Source organism: Hippopotamus amphibius, chromosome 1, assembly GCF_030028045.1.
Source record: "Hippopotamus amphibius kiboko isolate mHipAmp2 chromosome 1, mHipAmp2.hap2, whole genome shotgun sequence".
Classification (NCBI taxonomy): Eukaryota; Metazoa; Chordata; class Mammalia; order Artiodactyla; family Hippopotamidae; genus Hippopotamus; species Hippopotamus amphibius.
Genome location: NC_080186.1, coordinates 58,677,793 through 58,686,335, shown reverse-complemented (window position 1 = coordinate 58,686,335; position 8,543 = coordinate 58,677,793). Strand labels below are relative to the sequence as shown.

The 8,543-nt window shown below is 47.3% G+C and overlaps 1 long non-coding RNA gene across 1 annotated transcript; it reads left to right on the top strand.

Moving 5' to 3' along the window:
- Positions 1-884: 884 nt before the first annotated feature.
- On the top strand, positions 885-2,437 carry LOC130845953 (uncharacterized). Its single transcript, XR_009051488.1, has 3 exons — positions 885-942; positions 1,604-1,809; positions 2,166-2,437. It is a non-coding gene; the product is annotated as an uncharacterized LOC130845953 (long non-coding RNA).
- Positions 2,438-8,543: the final 6,106 nt, after the last annotated feature.

Here is an 8,543-nt window from a genome sequence, read left to right as displayed (position 1 = left end):
TTAGGAAAAACCAGACATCACCTCATGGATGTCTCATCGAGAAGGAGCGTCATTTATTCCACTCATTCTGGCAAACTTTCTATTTAGTTTTGGTAGCAGCGGGAACAGGGGTCTTGGGAGACTTTTTGCTCCGCCCCAGGGTATACTGGCTCACAGGATGACAAGGTCTGAGGTCCCAGGACTGGAGGCAGTCTGTCCTTGCAGCCCTCGCCAGGGCGTTGTCTCCGCCTCAGACACTAGGTGGCGCCAAAGGAACATCCTCGCGGCCGGAGGCGCGGCCGGGGAGGACGGGCCTTGGCGCCGCGGAACTCTCGGGCTTTCCACGCAGGGTCAGGGCTCCTTTCGGCTGGCCACCCCTCGCCACACTGTCCTCTCATCAAAAGGACGACTTCTCTCGGGGGGAGGGCCTGCTGTCGCCCTGCCCGGCGATGGGAGTCATGCTCCCTCTGGTGTTAGGATTCTCCAATTCAGCGTTTTAAACACCACAGGGGCTACGCTTGTGTGTGGCTCCTCCGTCGCCACCCCGCCCCGCTTCCACGTTATTAACGGTTCATTTGCTTTGAGTGGCATCGTCACGAGGGTTCGGGGGCGCTAAATATACCTCCCCGTCTTCCTATTTTTAAAAGGCTGCAGACGCGATACCAATTACGCTTGCCTGACGGGCGCCTCCGAATCGGCCTAGAGAGGTTGCCGTGGGGGCTGTGGAGCGGGAGGGAGGCTCCGTGCCCGGCGAAGGTGTCACGAGGCCCTCCCGCCGCCGGGTGCGTCCGGACCCGCGTCTCCTCCCGCCCTGCCGCCGCGAGCGCCCCCTGCAGGCGGGCGGGCAGCAGGGCCCGGGCGCGGCCGCCGCAGCCCCAGGCCCGCTTCCGCTTTTCCGTTCCTCTCCGGGATCCCGTACAGATGCCCGGTTGCCTCTCGAAGCGCAGGCTGCCTCGCTTCAAAGTCAGTTGGTGTCCTCTCACGTCCCTGTCCGCATCGCCCTTTACTCCCCGCCCGTTTCCTCTGCCCCATCCAGACAAATGGCTTCCCGGCCCCACTGCGTTCTCTCGTGGTCCCAGCTCCCTCTCGCTTCTCCAGTTCTCGGGCCCCTTCCTCCAAGGACCCCTCACGGGTCCTGACCCCGCGGGACACTGATCTAGGCCGGATCCTGGGTTTCTCCCCACACCAAGGTGTCCCTGCACTCCCCGATTCTGGAGAATCTGGAATTAAGCCAACTTTGGTCCCTTTCCTTCCTTCTCAGGGCGGGAAGCACACTTCAGGTATCCTTCTTTTCCTGTTTACTAGGGCAGTCAGACCTGGAAGTGATTTGACATAAGGGCAGTTGCTTTTCTTTTCTTTTTTTCTTTTCTTCTTTCCTTTCCTTTCCCTTCCCTTTCTTTCTTTCTCTCTTTCTTTTTCTTCCTTCCTTCCTTCTTTCCTTTCTTTCTTTTTCTCTTTCTTTCTTTCTTTCTTTCTCTCTCTCTCTCTTTCTTTTTTTCTTTCTCTCTCTCTTTCTTTTCTTTCCTTGCTTTCTTTCTTTCCTCCCTCCCTTCCTCCCTCCCTCCCTTCCTTTCCTTCTTTCTCCCCAGATGTTGCCTTTTTACTAGTACGTACTATGTTCTAGGAGTGCAGACCTGGCAAGTTGATGGACATTTCAATACGTTAAGCTTCAGCTGTGAGGCCAAATCAACGCTAGACAGAGCGCAAAGAGTTGGCAGAAGAAAAAGGGAAAGGGAAGACCAGGAAGGGTTACAAGAATCAGGGCCCCGTGTTTGTGGGTCTTGCCATGTCTGAATTCTGCCTCTGGGTCTGAGAGCTCTGGGATCGTGGGTAAGTTGCTTCACTTCCTGAGCTTCGGTTTCCTGTTCTGTAAAATGGGAATACTACTGCCTACCTCATAGGGTTGTGGCGAAGATTATGAACTAATATGTATGTGAGGTGCTCTCTGGGCAGATAAGGAAGGCTAAAAATATGATAGCTGTTAGCATGATCAAACTGAAGCCATTGCTCTGGTCTCTCACCAAACTGAATTTACACATCCAGAAGTACCTGCTTTCCCCACCTTGTTGGAGGTTAGGAGTAACTTTCTCTGAATTATGAGTGTATTCCTCTGTTTTATGGGCTATGATGTCCTCTTCTTTCTAGAAGGCGAGTGTAACTGGCTTTTTTTTTTTTCCCCCTCCTAGGACTCTTGAAGAGGGATTCCTGATGTAGCCATGCCACTGAGGATAAGTGGTGTAACTTGGGGGCATGTTCCTTCCTTGAGTGTACCATGGGGATTTCACACAGGCCTCTCCCTTTCAAAAAATATTTTGGGACACCAAATATTGCTGTACAGTCTCATTGGAATGGACCTGCATGTGGCAGCAAGTCCATGTCTTAGCTTCTGGTGAAAGAGTTTGTAAACTGAGCTGATTTATGAATAAATACTACAAAAGTGACTGATACAGCTAGCCATCCTCTAGTGCGTATGATTCAATTTATTCATGCTTTGCAAAACATGGCTCCTTTGCTTGCCAGCAGCCTTAAACAGTATTTCATTAAAACTGGCTTAATTACTATTAAAAGACAGCTTAATCAAAAGCTATGCATTCCTTCTATGTGTGTGTATACATGGAGCAGTATATATACCATACATTTCTGTGTGTGTATGTACGTGCAAGTATGTGTTTGTGTATATACTTGTGTGTGTGTATATGTATATGTGTGTGTGTGTGTGTGTGTATATATATATATATATATATATATATATGCTTAGTAATTTAATTACATGGTATAACTTGGGAAAAACACCCAGGAGCTGGCTCCCTTTCTGTTGCTAGATCAGAGTAGAGACCACCTCCTGAGCTTGCGGCATTGGTGGCTCCTTACTGACTCCACAATGGAAATCCCAGTTGCACAGAGCGCTGCCGCTGTGTCAGGAGCCACAGTCTTTGGAGAGGCAGGTTCTGACCTCTGCTCTGCTCTCTGGACGTCCCTTCTGCTTCTCAGCAGTGCTGAGACGCTTGAGCTAGGAAGTGTTGGGGGAAAGTGTCCTTGCAAAGAGAGACGTGGCCTTCGGGCTTTTGTTTCTAGGACTGGCTGTCTGGCTTTCCTAATGAGCAAATATGTTCTCTTTAAGGAAACAAACAAACAAAACAAAAGCATCGGTTCATCTGGTTTTTATTCATTTGTTTTAAATACAAACAAAAGGAGAGAGGAGAAGTGGTTATTTCTGCACCAACTATTTCAAATGCAAGTTACACCATCGCTTGGGGTGTTTGGATGGTGTTTGTCACCATAGGACCCACAGGGCTAGTTCCAACCGTTATTCGGTAAGGCTTTTTTCTTTCCAAAATTCCCAGCGTTCCTTTAAGGCCCATTTAGCTGCAGGTTTTGTTTATTCTCCCGGCAATCAGCATTTAAAATAAGACAAACAAGCATTTTTCCCGGTCTGTGAATCCCCACTGGCCAGCCTCCACCTGCACACCTGAAGCCAGTGTGTCCAATTGAATTTCTCTGTAACCCATATCCCCTTCAGAGACCTGCCCGCTCCGTGTACCAAGCTGGAAATAGAGAACTTAAGCAGGGCAAATGTAATTTTAAGAATTGCTAATGATGCTAGAAATCTGCAATGCAATTAGCATCAGTGGCGTTCCTCCGAAGGCACAAAACTCCTTGTCATCCTGCGGTGGCAGCAGCGGCAAGTGCCTCCTCGCGTGCTTAGGCGGCTGGGGGTGCTGGCAGCCGCTTCCCACCGAAATAGGAGCATTTGGTTAGGCTTCCTCTCTTTCTGTCTCTCAGCTATGGACTCCTTTGTCTCTTTTCTGAGTTGCAGAGGGATCGATGCGTGCATAGGTTATATCCTTCACCTTCAGTCCCCCAGTGGAGTCACTCCATTTTCTAGGTAATTGGGGCCCCTGCTTTGTAAGCTCACTTTGCTCCCTTGGATCTCAGTGCTCCATTCCAACCAATGTACCCCCTGTCCTGGAACTCCAGTAATTCTGGAGCTGCTAACTGGCACCTCACACCTCAGCGATCGTGGCGCCCTCTGACCCCGCATTACCCACCGTAAGATATACTTTCCTTTCTCTCTCTCTTTCTCTTTCCTTCTCTAACTTCCCTTTCTTTGATGCTCTCTGTGGTTCAGAGGTCTTATGAAGAGTTAAACATAGGGATATGAAGGGAGCCAGAGGGAGCGAAGGAGTGAGGAAGCAAAAAAGAGAAAATGAATGATTGGATTCAAAATAAACCCTTCCTTTTTCATAAGAAAATTATTTTTGCTCTCGGGAAAAATAACGTGGACCAGGCATGGAAACCATGTTAGTAGCTGGATAAGAGGTTGCCAAATCCAGAATTTGATCTTGCTGGGTCTGTTCAATTCAGCAAAGGTTTTGACTCTGGGGATCCTCTTTCAGATACAGAGGCCCAAATCAGAAGCTTGTAGAGGGGAGCTATTCTTCCCAGATTCCAGATGTGTCTGTGAGACAACACGTTCTGGGGCAAATTGATTTCACCCTTGGGAAACTGGAGATTTTTCAAAGTTATGTCTGCAAAGCCGGCTAATGCAATTCCCCATTAGTGCATTAAAGTGTGCCCTTATTAATTCAAACATAAAGGCAACAAAATAAGCTGTTAAATTTAAAATATAATACATATATAATGAGGAGAATGTGTGAAAGCCTTATTCAAATGAAAATACAGGAGTGTTTGAACTACTGAGGTATCTTTTGTATTGAATTATGAGCATATGTAATAGATTTAATTATTAATTTCCCCATTGTTCTATGCACACAGAGAGGGTTCAAGGCACAGTCATTCTCTGGCTTTCATAGATCTAATTTGTATAATTATTGCCTGAATAAAGAATTGCTCCAATTCCTTGCTCTCTCTTTTCCCCCTTCTTAATACTATTTCAATGCCGCATTCCAAAAGGGGAACACCTGCCTCTTTCTTCAAAGTCAGCTGATGGTTTGGAATGATGGACGGCACTGCTGCCGATGACGTTCCCCTTTCAAGTCTCTTTGTCTAAGTGAATTATCGTGCATCCTTTTAATTTTATTGAACAAATTACATTTGTCAAGGTCTATCTTTGTAAATAAATGATAACTAGAGACACATGGATGCGTATTTCTGCTGTTCAAGGGCTCTTGTTCCATTTCTGGAAGCCAGATGAACATGGAACAAAGGAGAAACTTTCCTCTAAAAGCAATTATCTTTCTGCATTCCCATCAGTATAATTATATTGCAGGGAATTTTAAGAAGCTGTAGAAGTAGAATTGAATGCTTAAAACTGTGTTTGCTGAATTGCTATGCAAAAGTTGAGCAGGCTGTATTGCATCACACAAAATAGTCTAGCTCTCTCCTGGCCACGTTTCTCCAAGTTTAGCATGTGACTGAAGGATGGGGACAGTGTGGAGAGGGGCCGGTGGGGAGGTAGGTCAGGTTTAGGGGTTTGTGTGTTTCTTGAAAGGAATATTGAATGACATTTCTCAAACCTGAGGGCTGTAAGCAAGGTGACTGGGGATGTGTACACCGAAACTACCCATTTCCAGTCTATTTGGGAAGCTTCTGATTTGCAGATTGCTCTCTGCCTGGAATAGAAACCTACAGACTTATTAACTAATCCATTAATGGTGGTGGAATAAGGTGGGGATTCTTCATGAAACCATGGTAGAAACAATTACATTGCCCCCAAAAGCAAGTGAGCAGCTGGTTTAGAGAGATATTGAATGTGGTTTGTGTGGCTACTGTGTCAATACTGCATGTCAACAAGGATCATTTCTTCATCACTGGCTCCCCCAGAGTTTAGTGAAATAAACTGTATTGTCTCATCACTGATGGCTATCAATAGTCTCCTCCCTCCCCTTCCCAGTTTTTACCAAATCACTTGATGGACATTCAGGGGACATAAAAGCCCCGGTGTGAAATGACAGTGGAGAATGCCAGCATCATGAGTTAGCTTAGTACTGGCTGGTAGGTTTTGAAACACTAGACAATTGAATGGGTAACATTTTAGAGATCCTGAAAAAAGAAGCAATCCCAGAAGCAGGAATGACCTTGTATTTTCAAAGAGAGATGGGTATGGTAATGGCCTATATGGGAAGAGAATTAAGAAAAGAGTAGATATATGTATACGTATGACTGAGTCACTTTGCTATACACATGAAACTAACACAACATTGTAAATCAACTATACGCCAATAAAAATTAAAAGCAAAAACAAAAACAGAGAGATGGGTAAAAGGGTGAGTTAAAAGCCAGGAAATAATATTCTCTGTTCACAATAGACTATGGAGCTGTGGAAGGAACATGAGCCTAGGGGTTGGACCCAGGAGCAGCTACTTGACCTCCTGCAACTGTAGGAGGGATCTGGACCAGATGATCAAATAGCTTATGTTGAGATTCTGGGTCCAAGACCAGGAATTGCATTATATGGGGCATTGATCGCCATAGGAAAGTGGTGGAGGGAAGATCCAAGTACTGGGCTTGAGTCGCTAGAGCTTTATGAATATGCTAAGAAGTAAAAATGATTTATTTGCTTAACGACATGTCTAATGTTTTCTGTCTCCAATTTCTGTGGCTGGGGTTTGGTTAAGTAAGAGCTGAAATCCAAGGGATCATTGAAGGTAACATGGTCAGAAAGTGGTAGGTCTATAAAATAGGCTTAAAATAGTGCCTTGGGCACCTTTGTGATGGAAAAGCCTCCTCTCTCAGGAGAAAGTGGCTGATAAGACTGACTTGTGTGATTCAGATCATCTCACTAGCAGGCAGTGAAGGGAATGGGCAGGGAGAGCCAGCGTGTCTGGCTTAGCTTTGAATTCAGCTCCTCCCCCAAAGTGCCTGGTGCTAGGAATAGAAGGTCACATAAGATGTGGTCCTTGTTTTCAGAACCAGGTTGTATGAGTCTGATGGAGAGGTTAGGTAGGAACATAAGTGATTATAGGACAGAGTGATAAGGGCCATGACAAGGTTCTTGGGGTTGAGGAGGAGGTTTGCTGGGGGAACACAGTGGAGGAGTGCCCAACTCAGCCTTGGGGACTGGAGATGATCAGCAAAAGTCATGGAAGAAAGTGAAGCTTGAGTAGAAATAGTCAGATAAAAGTGGGGGGAGGGGAGTGGTGATGGAGAGAAGGCTATGTGAGGACCAGTGACATAAAGCAGCCAGGTACGTTCAGGAAGCTGCTAATATTTCAAGGTGACCAAGAAGGAGGGTGAGAGTGGCTGAGTGGAAGGGGATGAGGCTAAGGAAATCAGCATGTGCCCGACGAGGAGGCGCACAGGGTACTTGCCAGGAGGCTTAAATTTGATGCTGCGTGTTATGGGAAAGCGCTGAAGGAGTCTCACAGGTGAGTGAGATGATCAGCGTTGGAAGGCTCACACTGGGAGCCAGGACCAGCCATTGGGGACCAGTGAAAAATGAGAGGTGAGACCCTTCCTATTCAAAACCAGGAAAAAATAGTGCTGCCAATGGTACTAAAATATAGAACTTTTCCCTTTATTCTGTAGTCTCTCAACCTGTCATGGTGTTTTTTAAATTTGCCATTTAATGTCACCCTCCTAGACCTAGAGACACTCATGGGACAAGTGCAGACCCTCACAGGAGCCTGGAGTTCTACCTCCAAGACTTGGGACACTAGTGGCCCACTGGTGGAGCTGCCAGACCAGTGGGCTGTGGCCACCTAGGGGCGGGAAAGTACAGCAGGCATCTCCCCTTCCCAGAGGCCCTGTGTCCCCCATGCCCCCAAGGGTATTGCAATGTCGATGTCGAGATGCAATAGGTATCTGGGTCTGGGGCGGTCACAAGGCTTGCATGCATTACGTCACCTGCCAAATGCACTGTGGTACTATCAGCTTAGGGTGGAGATGGCCACCATCACGTCCATGCCTAGACACCGTGAGGATGCTCGCCCAGCCCTGACCATCTTCACACCTGTGCCTGGGGGCCTGCTGGTGGAGGGGTTGGCGGTGGTCACTGGGAGGGCTTAGGGAGAAGGGAGGCAGGCAGATCCCAGAGTGCCAGAGCTCAGGTGAGTGAGCGGCTGAGAGCCTTGTCCCAGGAGGCAGGAGTTGGCAGAAGGCCTGGCACAGAGGGGCCAAGGCCCTGAGCACCCAATGCATAGTCTGTTGTCCCATGGACTTCACTTCTAAAACACGAAATTATTAAGAATTTCAAAATGGCAACCACAGAACATTAAACCTCAAATGTGGGGCCCTTCTGCGCAATTGTAGTGGTCACTTACCTATGAAGCTTATTGGCAGCGGGGCTGTAAAGAGCCAGGCGAAAGGCAGGAAACCCATTAGGGAGGGAGCAGAGCGATCTGGGTGATACGTCCTGAGAACCACAGCCAAGGCGATGGTGGTGGGAATGGAGAGGAAGTGGGGATGGGCTGTATCAGGAGCGCGAGGGTGGAAAAGTCAGTGGGGTACAAGGTAACTTCCAGATTTCAAGAGTGGGCACTGGTACTTTATGAAATACACACAACTTATGTAATCCATAACATAGTTCCGTAGAATATACATCTTTTGTTACTTCCATTTTATGATGGGGAAATAGCTCAGAGGAATAAGGTAATTTACTCAAG